This window comes from Parasteatoda tepidariorum, chromosome 1, assembly GCF_982258835.1.
Source record: "Parasteatoda tepidariorum strain Cologne lab strain chromosome 1, Ptep-v5.0, whole genome shotgun sequence".
NCBI lineage: Eukaryota > Metazoa > Arthropoda > Arachnida > Araneae > Theridiidae > Parasteatoda > Parasteatoda tepidariorum.
The window spans coordinates 92,532,337-92,551,172 of NC_141755.1; the positions used below are offsets into that span (position 1 = coordinate 92,532,337).

Here is an 18,836-nt window from a genome sequence, read left to right on the forward strand (position 1 = left end):
TGCACATAATTTTATGAACAATAAAGAGTACACATAATTATTACTGTAGATTCTCTTGCCTGTAGATTGTAAGATTTTAAAGTTCAAAGATTTTTTATCTTCCATAAACTACAGTATGATCTATACAAATATAATTTTGACAGTTTTTGGACGTAATTCATTAAGCATTACATTTTTTAAAAAATGAGGATATTTATTGCTTTGTATTACTTGCCCCATTTATTAACTGATTACGAGTGAAAAAATATGTATAAATTCAAAATTTTTCTATGTTGGTTCATTATAGTTTTTATGTTTCAAAAAAGTTTTGAGCCTTGAATTTCATAAAAATTTTGGATAAATATCATATTTAGGAAGTTAGGATCGCTACTTTCTGTAATGATTACATCGCATACTGAAACAAATTTATATTTACCAGGACAAATGTAGACTTACATTTAGTGCATTTTGCCATGTAATGGAAAATTATGAAAATTTTAATACGTCATTTTCGAGTTTTTGCAGAATTTATCTTTTTTTTTTCTTATAACACATTTCCACCAATCAAACTCTGACATTTATAAACATAATAAATAAATCCTCACTGTAGTCCCCATATAACCACGAAAATTTGTACAAATGTAAGTCTGAATGCATAAATCTCTAAAAAATGCACCCTTTTTATATTGCCATTGGCAACGGTAGTATCTCTATTCCATTAAAAAATGGTGGATATTCAAATTAATAATAAATAAATAATTATTTAATAAATAAATAATGAATATCTTAAAATAATTCATCAAAAATTATTTTAAGATTGAATTCATATTATACATATATTGTAGTTTGACTAGTTTTAAGCATAACTTAAATAATTCTGCTTATACTTTCTCTGGAACTTTCTAAGCAATATGCTTTGTAGCAGCGAAGAAGAAGCAAAAATTCCGTTTTATATTCTTATCTAGTAATAATTATTTTTGAAACTTATCAATTTTTTAAACTAAAAACATTTTATTCAAATTTATTTTCCTAAAGAACTTTGATTTTATGCCACGAGAGACAATTTTAATTTTAAATAATACCATGATAGTAACTAATTAATTCAACTTGTGAAACTTAAAGGATTCACGTATATCAACGTTGGTAAACATTTCATAGATGAAATATTGATTAACTCTTCATACATCGAATTCTGATAGCACATACATCATACATCAAAAACCTGTTATGCATTTTCTACATCGAATGTTGTTGGACATTTCCTACATTGATCTACGTATCAAAACAGATTTACACATCATGTAAAAAATGTGGTTTTGCGTTTCAAATTAGAAATGCGTGTTTACTTTTCATGTAATAATTGCGAATTAATTAGTCATATAAATATTTACATTAATGTTCTATGAAACAAATATTGATAATTATTTCAATTTAGGAATGGCTATTGATATTTCATACAATTAGCTCATGACAATACTACACTTACCCAATGCAGATATAATTTTTATAGAAGAAATGTGGATTAATGTTTAATTCAACAACCATGAATGAGTATTTCATATATTTAATTCCACTAACTCCATAAGAAAAAAGATATAACTCAAAATTACTCCACCAACAAACTTCTTAAAAAAAGTCATTTTAAGAGTTTACGTCTCAAAGTTAATCTAAATTCTTAAAAAAAATTAGCATAAATGAATAAAAACAAATCGAATCAATATGTTAAGCCTAAACGGATTAACATTTCATAGAACCCAACTTGATTACTTTTCTATTCTACTTATTTTATCCTCCCCCTTGCCCAAATAGCTAGCGAAAAAGACAATAAAAATGGAGAAATAAAACGATTCGAATCTTTCTTCATAGTTTTCGTTTGCATATAGCCTTTATTTAGATTTTTCTTCTACTTTTTATGTTCTTTTATAATGGTCTTTGGAAAAGCTTATTTCCAATAGGATGGACTAGCCCTTAGGATAAGGTATATTTACGCAAACAAGCTATTGGTTCTGCTTCTTCCCTAAAAAAGAGTGCATAACAGATAAGGAATATCCCTTATTCCCTACAAAAAATAAATAGCTTCCTTACCTATTTCATCTTATTATGTCTAATGTAAAAGAGTACGTCCAGTTTATTTGTATACAGCTTTGATCGATATTTGAAATATCCGCCCTGGCCTTCTCACCCACTATGTGCAAGGGTAGAGGGCAGAAAAGGGTGGACCAAGGGTTTTCGGAAGCTTTTGTGGACGATAGGTAAGGCTGTAGAATTTACATGGTCTTAAGGCGAAGCGGAGGAAATATTTATTTTGAGTATGCGTATGGACCAGTGTCGGATTTAGAGGACAGAGTAAACAACGTTCAGTCCTTTCTAGAGTCATATTTGAATTTTGAAAGAGAACGAGGAACGAGCAGGATTTTATTTTCTTGCTGATGTCGTTCAAGTCGTCATCTTTGAAATTGGAAAAATGTAAATTTGTTTTTTTTTTCTCTCTCTCTCGTTTATTTCACGATGACCAGAGGCTTATTTCCAACTAGGATATAAACAATTTTTTTTCTTTTTAAGTTGAAGAACGGAATTGAATTTTGCGTTTTCTTTCTTATAACGAAGGGAATATAAAATAGGTTTTGTCGTTTGCAGATGTGAGAATGCATTCTTTTTTTCAAAAAAATATTAGATCACAATTCAAAATTTCATGCAATGTTTTGTTTTAAAAAAAACAATCGCAAAACAACACATTAAATATAAGTCTTAAATTAACGAGATTACTTCACGATTTTAGATCAAAAATATTTTTTTAAGTTTTTATTTTGTTGTAAAATTTGAACTGCAGTAGTTTTATGCTAATTGCAAAGGGTGAAATTGAAACTACGGTCTCTCTGACCAAATGGTCTCATCTTTTCAACAAAGGTTCTTTGTAGCTTAGAGGTAACGGGTTTGAGTCCCACCTTAACCCTGAATGAAATTGTTATATCCTCTAAATTGTCCAATCTTTTCTTTAATTTGACAAGGGAACATAAGGCAACTTTGTAATAAGCACACAACCTAGATAGCTGGCAACCTTAAAGCAAACGTTGTATTTCCATTTTCAGTTGGTAGGCATAAGAGGTTGATTAAGTAATAATTTTTTTAAAACTTAGAATTAGAAATTAAAATATTAGTCTGCTAAGCTTGTTTCCTTCAAGATTGAATAAGGGCAGGCAAAAAACTTAACAAAAAATCTTATTTCTTAGCTTTACTATAAACACCCTTTTTAAGCAATTACTTTAATTATTATTTCACTACTTTATTTAATACTTACTTGTTTTTACTTTACTTTTTGTTTAATACCTACTTTAATAATTAATGCAACAGTTTTTGTTGAAATCTTAATAATCAGACCAACCTTAGATTTCAAAGTGTTTAAGAAATTATATAAAGGCTGATTCAAATAAGCCTTGATTCAGTGATTGCCAGAAATCTAAAATAAACCTTAGGAAGGTGAATTTATACTAGGTTTGAGAATGCTATCTAATCTTTGCGAATGATATTTCAAATGGTAATATTTGCAACTGATATTTCAGCCTCGACTCCAGAAGGTTTTTCTAGGCTTATTTTGTAAAGGCAAGTTCAATATCGATGTAAACTGACTATTTAAACAAAGCTTAATGTGTACCTCCTAGTGCGTGAAATAGTTAAACTTAACATTGTCTTAATCTTGCGTGGTTTATATGCTGATCTTTTATAAACCTTAGACTTTGTCCTAAAAATTGTTGCAGACTGTAAAATCAATCTTTCACTGCTATTTGAAAAGCCTGCATATGTATAACGATAACCATTTATTGTTTAACGTTTATTTACAAAAAGATAAGGTTTAGGAATTAATGGAAGTAGAAAATAGAAGAACATATTACACAATAGAATAAAGAACATTTAGAAGAACATAATAAAAGAAAGAGTAGAACATAATAGTAGAATAATGAAATTGAAGTTTAAGAAATCCGTAAAAAAAAAAAAAAGAAAATAGATAAATAAAGTAAATAAATAAAAACAATATAATAATCAACATTAAACTAATATGACGTCGGATGACTACCTTTTGTTGATGTGTAGATCAAAAACAAAGCAAATTATTATTTTCCTTTTTAGGTTTGTTAAAAATAATAAAAATTATTTATTACCAATCTAAGTGAGTGAGTTACTGTTATTATACAATTATTTTAAATTTAAAAGCTTCGTCTGTCCTAAACAGTTAATTTTTTTAATGTTAAATCTCAGAAAACAAACTTAATTTTTGAACAAATTCCGAAGTTTATTTAAATATAACCAAAATGTAAACTTTTGTAAGTCGAAATGTTTTCATTTTGCAGCAGAAACTTACCGACTAATCAATTGAAATTTTTCCTCCTTTATAAAAGAAAACAGAGGGGAAAAAAATCACGTTGCTCATTCTCACTGTGACAGCAAGGCTTGAACCCTGTTCAGATTAGTCCTTATTTAAAGAACAATCTTCTTTCAAAGAAACATTTCCGAACAACGGTGTCGAGCTACCTCGGAAGAGCATCGCCATCTAACGGCAAACTTGAACACTATTCTTTACGTTTAATAAAATGCTGATCTCTACGTTTAAAAATATTATTAAGCATTTACTTTTTTACGTAAATAACTTTGAGCAAGGACCAAGTTCTTAAAAAAAAAAATTTCAAATGAAATTAAGGAGAATTATTATTATTTTTTTAAAATACAATTCTTAATTCTAGCTTAATCTTTGAAATGAAATATTTCCTTAATTTTAATTTAATTAAAGTAATTTAATTAAAGTATTAGTAATTTAACTTTTTACTTTTTCAATATTTTACACGTATTACACTTTTTTTTAATATTTATCAGTAAATAAAGATAAGACTTAAAAACTTTTAAATTCTATAATAATAATAATCATATTTACCAGTAGTAAGAATAATAATTACTAATTACAATAAAAAATACTAATAATAATTAAAATGACTACTATAAACAATTACAATAACAGCCAATAGTTGTTTAAAATTAAAACCTCGCGATCGGATTTTGGTCACAATAGCTATTTAAAAAATCCAAGTTTTTCTTATAATTATTTATATTTACACTAACTAATAGTTAATAAGAAAAATATATTCTCAAGTTTTTGTTTTAAAACTCCTTCATTCTTTCATTTAGAAATTGATTTAAAAATAAATTCATAATTTATTAAATAATAAAATAATATTTATTTCAACTTATTTGAAGCTCAGCTCTATCAGAAATTTTAATATGTTTAGTGACATAAAGTAAATAACAGATATGTTTTTCTTTTACCGACATTTTAGCCAACAAACCGAAAAAGAACAATAACATAATACTCTCCGTACTTCTTTATTCTATTGACTCTATTATCTTTCATTTAAATTATAAATTGCTCATTTTATTAATAACTTTCTAAGAGTGTAAAAACTAGGTTCTAAAGCAAAGCTTTCTGATTGATGATCGTTTAACTCATATTGATTATTAATAAATGTCTAAATAAGTGTAACAGGCAATATTTGTGTCTAAAGAAAATCAAATATTCATCTACTGACAAAAAGTTATAGATTTGGCTTGATACTGTTAAACGAATTGATATTGAATTTTTCTGATCAATCTTTGATTTGATTAGTCTCAAGATGTTTATATATTTTTCCTTTTGGTTTACGGTCTTCATCTTTAATTTGGCTTAGAGTCAAGATTTTTTCATTTTTTGACTATTCTCGATATTCTCTTTGATTACCTTATTAATAAGTAGTCAAATATTGGCGAGTCAGCATGACCGAGCTGCTATAGGCATTCACCTTGTAGGTCAGAAGACCTGAGTTTGATCCACAAAGTTCTCCCGATTTTTAATAAAACTTCAGAAGCATTTAAACATATACACCGAAGAGCCATTGCATTATGACCACCCTGCTAATAACATGTAGGACCACCTTTACCACTCAAAACTGCTAACACCCGCAGTGGCATTGATTCCACAAGGTGCTGATAGGTAGACTGAGGTATCTGGTACCAAGCGCTCACCAACTGGTCCAGCAATTCCCTCCCATTGCGAGGGGGTAGCGTGGCAGTACGAATTTAGTTTTCCAAGTAGGACCACAAATGCTCTATTGGATTAAGGTCAGGTGAATTTGGGGGCCAAGACATGACTTGAAAATCACTGGAATGTTCCTCGAGCCAATCCATGACGATTCGACCCTTATGACATGGTGCATTATTCTGTTGGTAAACACCATCCCCCGCCGGAAAAACTGTTGCCATGAATGTGTGAACCTGGTCTGCAATTATGTTCAAGTAGCTTACAGACGTCAGGGATTGTTCTATGATGATTATAGGTCCTAATGTGCCCCTTGAAAACATTGTCCCTGGGTGAGAAACCATGAAAACCTGGGTGAGACCATTGTTATAGATGGAGGGTGGTCATAATGTAATGGCTCTTCTGTGTATATCAGTGCTTTAACTGCTCCCCTTACTAATTTTTTTAAAGAAAAAAAATGCAAAAAATCAGCATATTTTTTTATTTTATTGATAAATACAAGAAACTAAAACGAAACCTAATACACAAGTTTTAAGTTGAAATTTAAATGTTTTTATTTATAAAAAACATTTAATTCACTTTCAGTTTACTATCCCGAGTTATCAGGGGGAAAAGGAAAAAATAAATATTAGTCTTTGTATGATAGTTTTGTGAAGTGATACCAGTGAAGCACGAGTGAAGTGATACTCCATTATTTTACCCTTTTTTCTATGCAAATTCAGCAACCATCATATATAAAATAGCACAAACGCGTGTGCAGACCCAATATCCAACAGCAAAACTCGCAAACATAACTTGGCTGATTTCCAATCACAGCAGATTTTTTGCTTCCGGCCGAGTTAAAACGTGAAAAAACAAAACGTGCTGACAAATTCTGCTACGCCCGAGTTATCTCGGGATAATAAATATTAGCAATATATACATAGCCGAGTTAACTCGGGAAAATCAGGGAAGCGGTTAAGTTTTATTATTATTCTGGAACATTCCCTTATGTCATTTCCGTATCCTAATTACACTGTTATAATAAGTTCATGCGTGGAAACAGCAGCTACCATGTTCTCTATATTTTAGATGTTTGTTAATAAATCTGTTTCACTTACCTGCGCAAATTCTATTCTTTAATATAACGCAGAAATACAGTATTGTACAATACTCCAATAATAGAGCACAATAAAAGTACATTACAGTGCAGTATGCCATTAATATAGTAATGTAAAAGTACGGTACTGTACAATGCATCTATAACACAGGACTTTAATAAAAAAGCCATTAAAATCGTTGATTTGGTATCGTGGGTTAAAGCTCCCTCAATATCATTTTGTAAGGGAAAAAACATATTTAGATTAAAAAACAAAAACAAAAATTTACCGGGATTTTTTTTTTAAAATAATAGTAGTGCACAAGCAATTCAATTTGCTTTTTGTAGTTATTAATAAAAAATTACGTTTGACTTAAGAAAAAAAAATCGGGATGAAAATGTTTTAGTATAAGATTTTTTTCTTGAATTTGATTACAATTAACTAGGCTGACAGAAACAGAAAGGCAGGGATAGCCTGGTCGGTAGGGCGCTGAGCCCATGTCCGAGAGTTCGTGGGTTCGAACCCCGCCGGCCGAAGACTCTCCGTATAGTTGGTGACTGATGCACGTTAAAACTCTGTCGAGTACAAAGTCCTCCATGTTCCCATAACAAATCAAAACCTCTGGGGGTACTGGATTGGAGATCGATCGTTCTCTGATTCAGGTCAAAATTGCGATCTATGTATGAATGAATGGATGTATGAATGGGTCCGCATTATAAACAGGTGTGACGTATCATATGGCAGAAGTCGAATTCTTGGCCATAGATGGCGCCACTGAAAAACAAGAACCGCACACTCTGCCTTAAATTTGCTTGGTTTCACCAAGCAGGCTTGCCCGTGTGGCAAGTGGCATTAGAACCAACCAACCAACAGAAACAGAATGTGATTTTGCCTTATTCCATGAAGACTGGTGTTCATCAGCAAAATAAATGTTTAAATATAAAACTAGACAAGGTTGATCATATCTCTTCAATATAGTCAAACCTCCAATGTTGTATTTTTGTATTGATACTAATTTAAAGAAATTAAAAATTTCAAAATATATATTTAACATGAAACATAAAATATTAACATTTAATCGATCGAAATAATCTTGATGACAACAACTTGCAATTTCAGACAATAAGGAAAATAAAAATTGTATGTTTAACAACTTCCTTGATTATCCCGAGTTAACTCGGCTCCGTATACAATGCAAATATTTATCATCCCGAGAAAACTCGGGCGTACCAGAATTTGTCAGTACATCTTGTTTTATTGCGTTTTAACTCGGTCGAAAGCAAAAAAAACATAATCTGCTGTAATTGGAAGTTTGTCAAGTTTTATTTGGGAGTTTTGCTGTTGAACTGAAAATTGGCATATTCCTTGACTGACGTTTGAAAAGTATCACTTTGTATTGTCTCTTGTTTTAAGAACTATCATACGAGGACTAATAACATCTTGAACTTTTCATACGAGGACTTTTCATTTACGATCATTATTATACGAGGACTTTTTACATTTGCCCGAGATAATTCGGGATTCTTTTGCAAAAAAAAAATTTTAAATTTCAACTTAAGACTTGTGTAATATGTTTTGTTTCAGTTTCGTGTATTTATTAATAAAATAAAAAATACGTTAATTTTTTGCATTTTTTTTCAAAATAATTGGTAAAGGAAGTGGTTAAATTTTAAAAAAAATTATGGTGTAATAAATTTCAATATTATTATAATTAATTTTTTTATCAAAATACTTTCTTTCAAAAGAAATATTTAAATAGAATTTCAAAGTTTGATCTTAAACTATCGAAAAACCAGTTTTGAGGTTTTTGTAGTCTTTTTTTCTATCTATAATACAGAGAATAACAGATATTTGAGGTTTCCAAAAAGCCAAAATTTGCAAAAATTCAAGTCAGGGGAACTGAGAGTCAACCTGTTCAAAAGTAATGTATAACCCCATCTAGTGGTAGTTTTTGAATACATTTTTTTTTTACTTTTCCTCGTCCTTTCATTAAGCCACTACAACTTTAATTAGAACATCTTGTTTTATTTTTTTGCAGTGCAAAAGCTGCTTCCAGTGAAAAAAATTAAATTTTATTTACGTCTTAAATTATTGTAACTATTTTATTTAAAAAAGTAAGAAAATAATTATTAAATTTATTGTAGTAAAATTTGTAGCTTTTTTGATTAGAAATATTTTTCATGTTTTTAATTCAACTTTGATAAAAAAAAATAGGCAAATTTAAGTAATTTCACTCAAATACTTATGAAATAAAAAATTGATAGTCGCAACGAAACTTTGCATCAAAAAGACATTTTTTTTCTCATTAAGATGGTCTTTAATATATTTTATCTTTAAAATTGCAAGTATATTTAAATTGAGTTGTATCATATTAACATTAGCTCGCAATGTACAGTGCGTAAAATAAAAAAATGGACCTCCCTGAATAAGTTTTGATCTAATGATCAGATATTCATATTCTTGGACTCTTAATGGCTCTAAGAATTTTTATGGTTCAAGAGGGTGACTTCAAATATTCCAATTAAATAGTGCAAACTATATTTTAAGTTATGCAAAACATATAATTTCTGAGTAAAGGTACCATTTTTTCTATAGAATCGGATCTCTGTAGGGAGTAGCCGCAATCTGGGAAATATGGTCTAAATAGTTAGGGCAGGAGAGTGATTTGGACCCCTTTATGTTAATTTTACTTTTTGCGCATTTCGCCACATTTTAGAACTTTTTAAGCAAATTTATTGAACTATTTAAGCAAATTTATGTTGTAGGTATATTGATGAAATTTTCTGCATTAACTTTCCTGTGTTTCAGAGTTTACATCATTCAATTCATCCAAATTGTTTAAATCTTGTTAAAAGCTAATGACGATGATATTGCAATCTTTTTTAGATTTACATGCAGTATCAGCTGTCAGCGCAGGAACCCACTGTCTTGTATACGATAAACGCAAAGACTTTAAATATGAGGTACTCAGCTTATAAAACTATTTCAGTTCCATTAGTGCCAAAGTGCTTAGAGGTATTATTATTTCCCAAATTATCTGATTTGAAAGAATCTGTAACAACAAACCACGTAAACACAAATCACGTCACAACAAGTCAATTTACGTTGGAAGGAAAAAATTTCACAACTAAACTTTCTTGTTATAACTTTCCAATTGATTTTGCCAATCACCTTTTTGCCCAATTTAAATTGTAAGTTTAAATTTACTTTTTAAGATTTATTCCAGCCATAAATGTCTAAACCGTTACCGTCACTTATATTCATTTATGACGCACATCGTCAATCCATTAATTTCGAAGGATGGCTGTTGGCATGGTGAAATTTGTACATGTGGCTTAGGATAGAATTTGGTTTTGCATTGATTTAAAAATTGTTTGGTATTATGTTTAAGAAATCTCTGCGTTCTCATGTTATTATTGTTAGTGAGGGTCCAGCCAATAGCATCTCATGGCTATATATATATATATATATATATATATATATATATATATATATATATATATATATATATATATATATATATATATATATATATATATATATATATATATATATATATATATATATATATATATATATATATATATATATATATATATATATATATATATATATATATATATATATATATACTCAAATAAAAAGTAGGTTGTGTGCTAAAAAGAAAGAAATAATTCTGAAATGGTACTAATTTGTTCAAATTGAAAAATCAAAGTATTATAAAAGCCAATGATGCTTAACTAACTTTGATAATAAGTACTGAAAAAATTTAAAAAAAATTAGTTATATACTATAATACAAAGCTAATAGAGAAATAGTACTAAATCATTTATGAAAAAATGTAAAAAGTCGCCATTATCATTAAGGAAGCAATTAATTCTTAATTAGTGTGGTAATAATTACGAACTGAAATTAAAAGATAAATTGCGTTAAAGCAATGTTAATGGAGAAATGGTTCTAAATCATTTTGGAAAACACGTAAAAAATCACCTGATTTTTATGGAAGAGTTAAGTTTTACTTAGTTTCGATATTAATTAGTAATTGAAATTAAAAATATAAGCTCTGTTAAAGGCAATATTAATAGAGAAATTGCACAGTGCAATTTTAATAGGTACCAATTGTACAAAAATGCTTATATTATGTTAATATATTTGATATCTACTAAAACTGCATCAATAAAAATTGATTCCTTTACAAGGATAAATACTGGAGAGAATCGCGTGATTGAGGTATTGGGGTATTTTAAATTCAACTTCTCAGGAACTATTCTCTATACTTAATTTTCGGATTTTGCCATGTAAAATAAAATACTTTAAAATTATGCAAAAAAACCTTACAATTCAAAAAATTTTCTCCCATTATTTAATAAACAATAAAAATAATAAATATTAACAAGAAATTATTTTCTGCGTGCAATCATCTTTGGATAAATGAATTTTATAATTGCGTGCAAAAGTCTTTCGATTCGCTTAAAAAGTTTTTGACGTAGAGAGAAATATGCAAAAGCTAAAATTACCATTTCAAATTTTTGACCGCTTCCTGACCAAACTATTAAGACCATATTTCCCAGATTGCTGCAGTCCTGAATGAGAATCAGAAATACAAATCCGTCAAGAAAAGGTATATTTATTTAGAAAAAGAGCATTTTTGTGTCTAACTTAAAATATATTGGCCTGTTTGCCAATATATTTTAAGTTTGCCACCGTCGCGAACCATTATGATTGAGTCCTAAAACGTGAAGATCAGATCATTAGATCAAAAGTAGCACGGATTGGTTCATTTTTTATATCGCGTGCTGTACGTATTATCTTATTTGAAAATGTAAGATTATATTCAATTAAATGCGGTAATTTTAAAAAATATCCTTTGAGTTAAAAAAAATCTTATTTCAATTATTTTCAGGGAATGATCTAAACATTTTAACGTTTTTAACATATAGATTTTTTACAAAACAAATTATAGTGAAATGAATTGTCATCAATTCTTTATTCAAGAAATTTCCAATATCGGAAAACAACTTAAAGTTTTGTTATGCGTTTAATATTTAATTTAACGTTTTCAGCATTAAAAATAAATGTATATTGTATATTTTGCTTAAGTGAAACTCCAATAAAATGAAATGGTGTATTTTCACTGATAAACTCGAAATTACATCTAGTTGAAAGGATTTAAGATCTATTTCTATAGTGTGAATTAATTTTTAGTGTCATAATTTCTTACAGAAATGTAAAATATTAAAAAGAAATAATATCAAAATATTCTACTCATATCGTCATTTTCAAAAATTGCTCATTGATTTCCAGTAAATGTAATAACCATTTATATTTTCAATGCAGACGATTATAAGATGATAGTAAATACAATTATTTGCAGACGATAAGAAATCCAATTATTCCAATTATCGGAATTACAAAATATATTGATCAATAATTCTCATACCCCAGGCCCATAATTATGGAACGAAATTGTATATGAAGTACATCTAATGATTCAATATTCAAAAATATATTTACTTAATAACGATAAGTGTTTCATTCTCATTTTGTAATTCTTATTAACTAAAATAGAATATCTTAAAATCCAATTATGTTTTATATAATAACAACGAAAATGCATACAAAACTATAAAGAGGTATTCCATGTAATTGTAGAAATTATATTTACATTTGCTAAGAAAAGTTTATTTTATGACTTTCACTTTATTTTTTCATCAAGTAAATATTGAGTTAAATGAATAAAGAACTTTTAGGCTTAATACAATCATTGAAACAACCAAATAAAAGACACCAATGTCTCTCACGCAAAACTCTTTTCATTTTTTTATGCATAATCGTAACTAAGCGTATACACAAATGTATTATTTCTGTTTCAATAAATTGCAAAAGTCAAATTATAATAAATATAAAATGACGATTTCGTAACACTCTCATTTAGAACTTTCCGAACGCAACGGATTAATCTGACAATTGCGTGTGGCAAAATAAAAGTTCGGAAACGAATGCAGCTAATAAAATAAAAAGGCAGAGATGAATCCGATATTAACATATTCTTTTCCCCTTTTTAGTTAATGCCCGTGAAACAAGAAAATTAGTTTATGATGAATCCTTTTTCCCATTAATTCAACACAAATTGAGAATGCTATAAAAAAATGGATGTTACTTTAAGTAAACATGAATAATGTATCTTACCCAGCTATATTTACGCCCACAATGCAACGCGTGCGAGCTCGTTAATGATATTTGCAAGAAATGGAACTTTTTAAAAAGCTAAAAGAGATTCTTCCATGCAACCTTGCGCGAGATTGTCGTCTGCGTGATTGTTTAACTTTTAATAGGCCCTCTTATGATTTTTATGTAATAGTGGTTGTTTTATTTTTATTTTTTGGTACCCGTTGAGTTTTGTGTTTAATGGTCTATTAGTAGAGTTGTAACTTTGCTTTAGGTTGCTTCGTAAAAGTTGGTGTTGAACTTGCACGCAAAGTAACATGTGTAATTTCTTTTTCTTAGAAATGAAGTGGTAAATAGAAGTTACATAAAAACAAACCTAATTTAGAGTTGAAAGCAAAAATGTTTTGTTCTGTTGTAGATTTTTATCTCGTGTTTTATATGAAGATTTTTGAGAAATTTTTTTAAGTAGTCTTTCATTTGAAAAGAGTTCGCTGCAAACTCTTAGAATGAAAAATGTTTGAAAGAAAAACGCTGGAAATTAAAAAAAAATGTCTTGCGTGAGGAAAACAGTTTAAAATCAAGACGAAAAGTTTTTTTAAGTTTTATCTTTTCTTACTCACAAAATTTTTTATTTTATTTTGTATGCTAAAAGAAACATATTTTATAGAGCCATGCACACCGTTCGATTTAAGAATAATTATAGAATAGATGTTAGAGTCCTTTAAATCTGTTTATTTTTCTATTGCCGTTTTCATTGTAGTTGGATGTTTATCTTCCATTTGATTCTTTCGAACATTTTTTGAACATTGATGAGTTGCATTTGATTTAATTGCCAATAGCGCTATAATTATTTTTGAATATTACTATTGTCTTTATTTTACTTTTTTAATTTTTACATATTACACGAGACTATGGATAACTTCAGGAAAATTCACATAAATGACCATACCTCTAAAAGTTACTCATGGAATTTAATGAAAATGGCATACATTATAATACACATAAAAATGCATAAAATAACATAAAAACTATTAACCGGACAATTAGGGTATGACATAAATTATCATGTGTTGGAAAATGAATAAATTAAATTGTGCCAGTTTGGAATGGAAAAATTACCTTCAGTACCATGAACCATGAAAAATACCAGGAGCCTCTAGAAACAATACAGCATATACAGTGATTGGTGATGCTTTCAATTATGTGATCTTCCAGCTCCTTTAAAAGTGTATAATACTTTGGTAAATCAGTTTCAAGCTGGGCACGGGGCTGAAAAGAAGAAGTGAGACCAGCTACACGTCTTTCTGAAATATCCCAAGCAGGTCAGGTAGTATTCAAGTTCGGTGATCAAGCTGGTCTTACCATGTCCTGAATTGTTTGTGGCTGACGATAATCATCCATGATACGAGGTTTGTGCTATGTTACGCTATCGTCCTGCAGAACGAAATAATCGCCTATTGCATAACCAAAGTGAGCACACAAACACGAAGTATGACATCTCTATGCACGTGAGCATGGTGAGTATATTCCACGTGGAAAGACATACAGGCCTGTGCAACCACTCAAAAAGTCAACACGCCACACTATCTCATTTGTAGACGTAGCATTTGACCATTCTGAACTTTTTGGATGCCGAACCTGTGGTTAGAAATAATTGCCAGAGTCTATGAACCTTTGAAGGACTCATCCATTTATCCATCTAGCCACTTCTATCTTACTTTTTCCTGCCTCTAATCCTCCAATAAACTCCCTTGGGAGTTCTTCGGGAGAATGACATCTGGATGTCATTGTTGCAAATTGGCTATAGCAATTTCTAATTTCAGACAGTCAGACTGTTTACAGTCTCCGAATGGCTATCACAGAAGAGTTGCATTTTGCCACCGCACTATCGAAACTGTCCTTGGCATATTCTGTAAAGTTATGGGTTAAAGATCAGGTTGGGCAATGAATGCAGCGAATTTGTTTAGTTTCAAAGCACCGTTATAAATTTCTTATAACCGTCGTTGAACAGACGATCCAATTTTGAGTTAACGACTACCGAAGTCCAAATCCATTGCCTTTATATTTTGAGCATAATGTGTGACAAGTGAACTCCCAGATCAAGAATTGGGTGAAATTCGCCTTCTTGGCTGACTAATTCAGCAGCATTTGCATTACATGGTGAAGGAAATCACAGAAACTTCCCTCGGTTAGCCTGACGGCAAGTCTAAGCCATGATCCAACTACCACTGCGGATGTTTTACGTCAGCACTGTGGTCATAACGAGCCGCATTCGGAATTCGTATTGACCAGTCATGGCAGGTATTTGAACCTGGGTCATCTCTTTGGAAGGCGAGTGCTCTTTCCTTTGAGCCACCACAGCTCTGCAATGTGACAATTTTAATTTTATTTTATAACCATCGTTGAACTGCCGATCCAATTTTTAAGTTTGAGAATGTATTACTTCTTTTTCTGTTTGATCTGCAACTAACTTTTCTTACTATCCGACTTATGTGAGTGTTTGGACAGGTTGAAAGTGTTAAGTAGTTATCTATTTTCTCTTTTGTATTTTATTTTGTGTTCGTACTGAGCACCAATAAAGCTGTCCAATAGTTCTGACCAATAGCGGTTGGCATGGCGGATCAAGTCTGCAAATTTTCATGATTTTGAATTCTATGAGTCGAAGAAACCTTTGCTCAAAAATATGTATCTGAATGGCAGAACCCATTTTTTTCACATATTTATTTTTTATTGAAGTGCATGTAGATAAACTCAAGTTTCTCAAGTTTAAAATAGCGTTTTCTAAAAATAGAGTTTTCCTAATCTGATCATTTAGTTTATCTGACATGACGAAGACGAAATAATTAAACATCTTAAGACGTACAATAAACTCCTTTTTGGATTAATGAGAGCTATAAGCAAGCAAAATTCTTTAAAATCGTCTTCAGCTTCATTTATATCGATGGCGTTTGCTCAAAACCCAAAGGAAAATTTCATTTTTTAAATGTTTCTCTTGAAGGATCTGATTAAAATTTTAAAATGAAAATTTTGACCTTTCACCCGCTGCCTAAATTTCAGAACTCTGGCGCTATTGGTTATGGTGATACACACACGCACAGACTCTTCATTTCATTATGATAGATAATTTAAAAGCTAGTGAATTTATCTATTGTCACCAAAAATCATACTACTTCACATTTCCTTCTTTTGGAAGTATGCTGGAATTATATTCACATTAAAAACTCCTCTCATTAGACCTGATAAATCAGTTATTCATGCTCTCATTTTCCTTTCTATGCCTGATTGACTGCTCTGTTCAAGCTTTTGTACATATGACTTGGTAATATTTGCCCCTCTTTTTCATTTCGACTACCTTTATATTATAATCAATAAGAAATTCATGAAAAATATTAAATACTATAAGGAAAAAAATATATAAAATATCACAAAGAAAAAAATTTAACTTAAAATTTACTAAAATCCAATTTTTATCTAAAGATGGCGCATATATTTAAAGACATGCAATTAGGTGCAGAATTATGAAAAACAAAGAATAATTTGACTTCAACTAACTTCAACTAAGAATAATTTGAAAAGTTGTCTCTTAATTGTCATTAATAAACATTTTGTCTCTTAATTGTGGTCGTATAACAGAACATAGGTCCAATGTTTTCCAATCTTTCTGTTTTGAAATTGAACTGTTTCTCATTTGACTGAAACCCAATCTTATTGCATTCATTTTTTTTTACTTTTTTTTTCCTTGTATTTCTTTAAAACATAATATTAATTTAACGAGAACAATAACTTCAATTCATGATGAAATTAAAATAAAAAATTGCAGAAAAGAATAAATTTATGAAAAAAAGAAATATCGATTATTTTTTAATGATATTGTTCAACAATGGCAGATCAGCTGAACAGATATTTCCGATTGAACTCATAACAAAATCCCATCATTAGACCAAAGGTAAGACTTTGATCCCCTAACGATACTTAGAACCACCTTTTACCGTTATTTTCCAATTGCACTTCATTTTAAACCATCCAATCTCATCCCCTTTTCCGACTTTTTACCAATTTTTTTTTACCTTTTAACGAAAAGATAATGACAAAGCAGACCCAGGGGACAACTTTACTTAATGACTGCGAATTTCTTTTATATACTTTCATCCATGGTTGTCGAAAGTTATGGTACTTAGCTGTATTTTCTCTTTCAGAGTTTAGCAATTTATTTTATTTTATTTTTCATTTCCCAAACTCCATCATTTTCTTCTTTTTTTTTTCAGATTCACATCTGTCGTGTGTGCTATAATGACTGAAAAAGATACTTCCATCTCCTCCACCCCTCTTTTAGAATTTTTTCAATCGCCTGAAAGATTCGAAGAAGACTGGTGCACTGATCATTATGTACAGCGCTCAACCTGTTACACAACAAGAGCGTATCATTACTTCGGATAAAAGGAAAAGACATAGACTTGTGCTAACGGCGCACTCACTTTCAAGTGCATTCTTTATATTTCCTGATATTTTTGTTTCGTTCCTGTTCTTTTATCTTCAGGCTCTCCCTCTTTACTTGCTCCTTAGTCCTTGTCAAAGAATTTTTTTGAGAGCAGTTTGGAATGAAAATCAATATATTTCTGTAAAGAGTCCAAGATTTAGTCAATAAAAATGTTCCTTTAAAACTCCTACATATTTTGTTCATTTTTCTTAATTATTGACCACTTTTTTTACTAAAAAGATACTGAAGATTATAATGAGAATAATAACCATTAAATTCCACCGCAGTTAATTTTGAAAAGAAATTAATTATTTAAAACTATCCAGATGGCAGACAACCTTGCAAAAATTGTTCTTGATTTATTTTTATTGTGTTGACATAGACAGGTTGAATAATTAATATATTTTTAAACTATATTAGTAAGCAAAGCTTGTTTCCTTAGAGATTGAATAAAGGCATACAATAACCTTTATAAAAATATCATTTTTTAGCTTTTATTTCAGGTATTGTAAACCTTATTTACTCTCAACTCTTTTCATTTCATACACTGACCTAAAACCAATCAAAATCATCAGGGGAATAACCGTCTCCCTAAATGAACAACTCCATTTTTCTTACCTTCTCTTATCCTCAAAACTCTGATATATTTGTGCTTAGTGCTATTCCAATAAATAAAGGAGGTTCTTAGTGAAATTTCACTCTAATATTAAATTAGGTGCTATTCTTGCAGTTTAGTTAACTATCCAAACAACATTCTAACCACATGAAATCTTTTAAATAATATTTAAGGGCGCAGAGGATTGAGCACTCGCCTTCCAACAAGGTGATCCGGGTTCGAATCCCAGTGATGGCTGGTCGATACAAATTCTGCACCTGTCTCACCCTGACCACAGTGCTAATGTAAAATATCCTCAGTGGTATACGGGTTATGTGTTTGAGTCACCTTGCCGTCAAGTTAACTGTGGGGAGTTTTCTTGATTTTATTCTCCATGTAACGCAAATGCGGGTTAGTTCCATCAACAAGTCCTCCACGAAGGCAAATGTTTGAATACTTGATCCAAGAGCTCCCTTGCCT

General features: G+C 29.9%; 1 long non-coding RNA gene across 1 annotated transcript in view; it reads left to right on the forward strand.

Annotated features, from left to right (window-relative positions):
• LOC107453389 (uncharacterized) overlaps positions 1 to 17,945 on the forward strand; it is a 212,756-nt gene extending 194,811 nt beyond the window's left edge. Inside the window, exon 7 of the long non-coding RNA XR_001585319.4 lies at positions 17,550 to 17,945. This is a non-coding gene — a long non-coding RNA (uncharacterized LOC107453389). The remainder of the gene's footprint in view (positions 1 to 17,549) is intronic.
• The last annotated feature ends 891 nt before the right edge of the window (positions 17,946 to 18,836 follow it).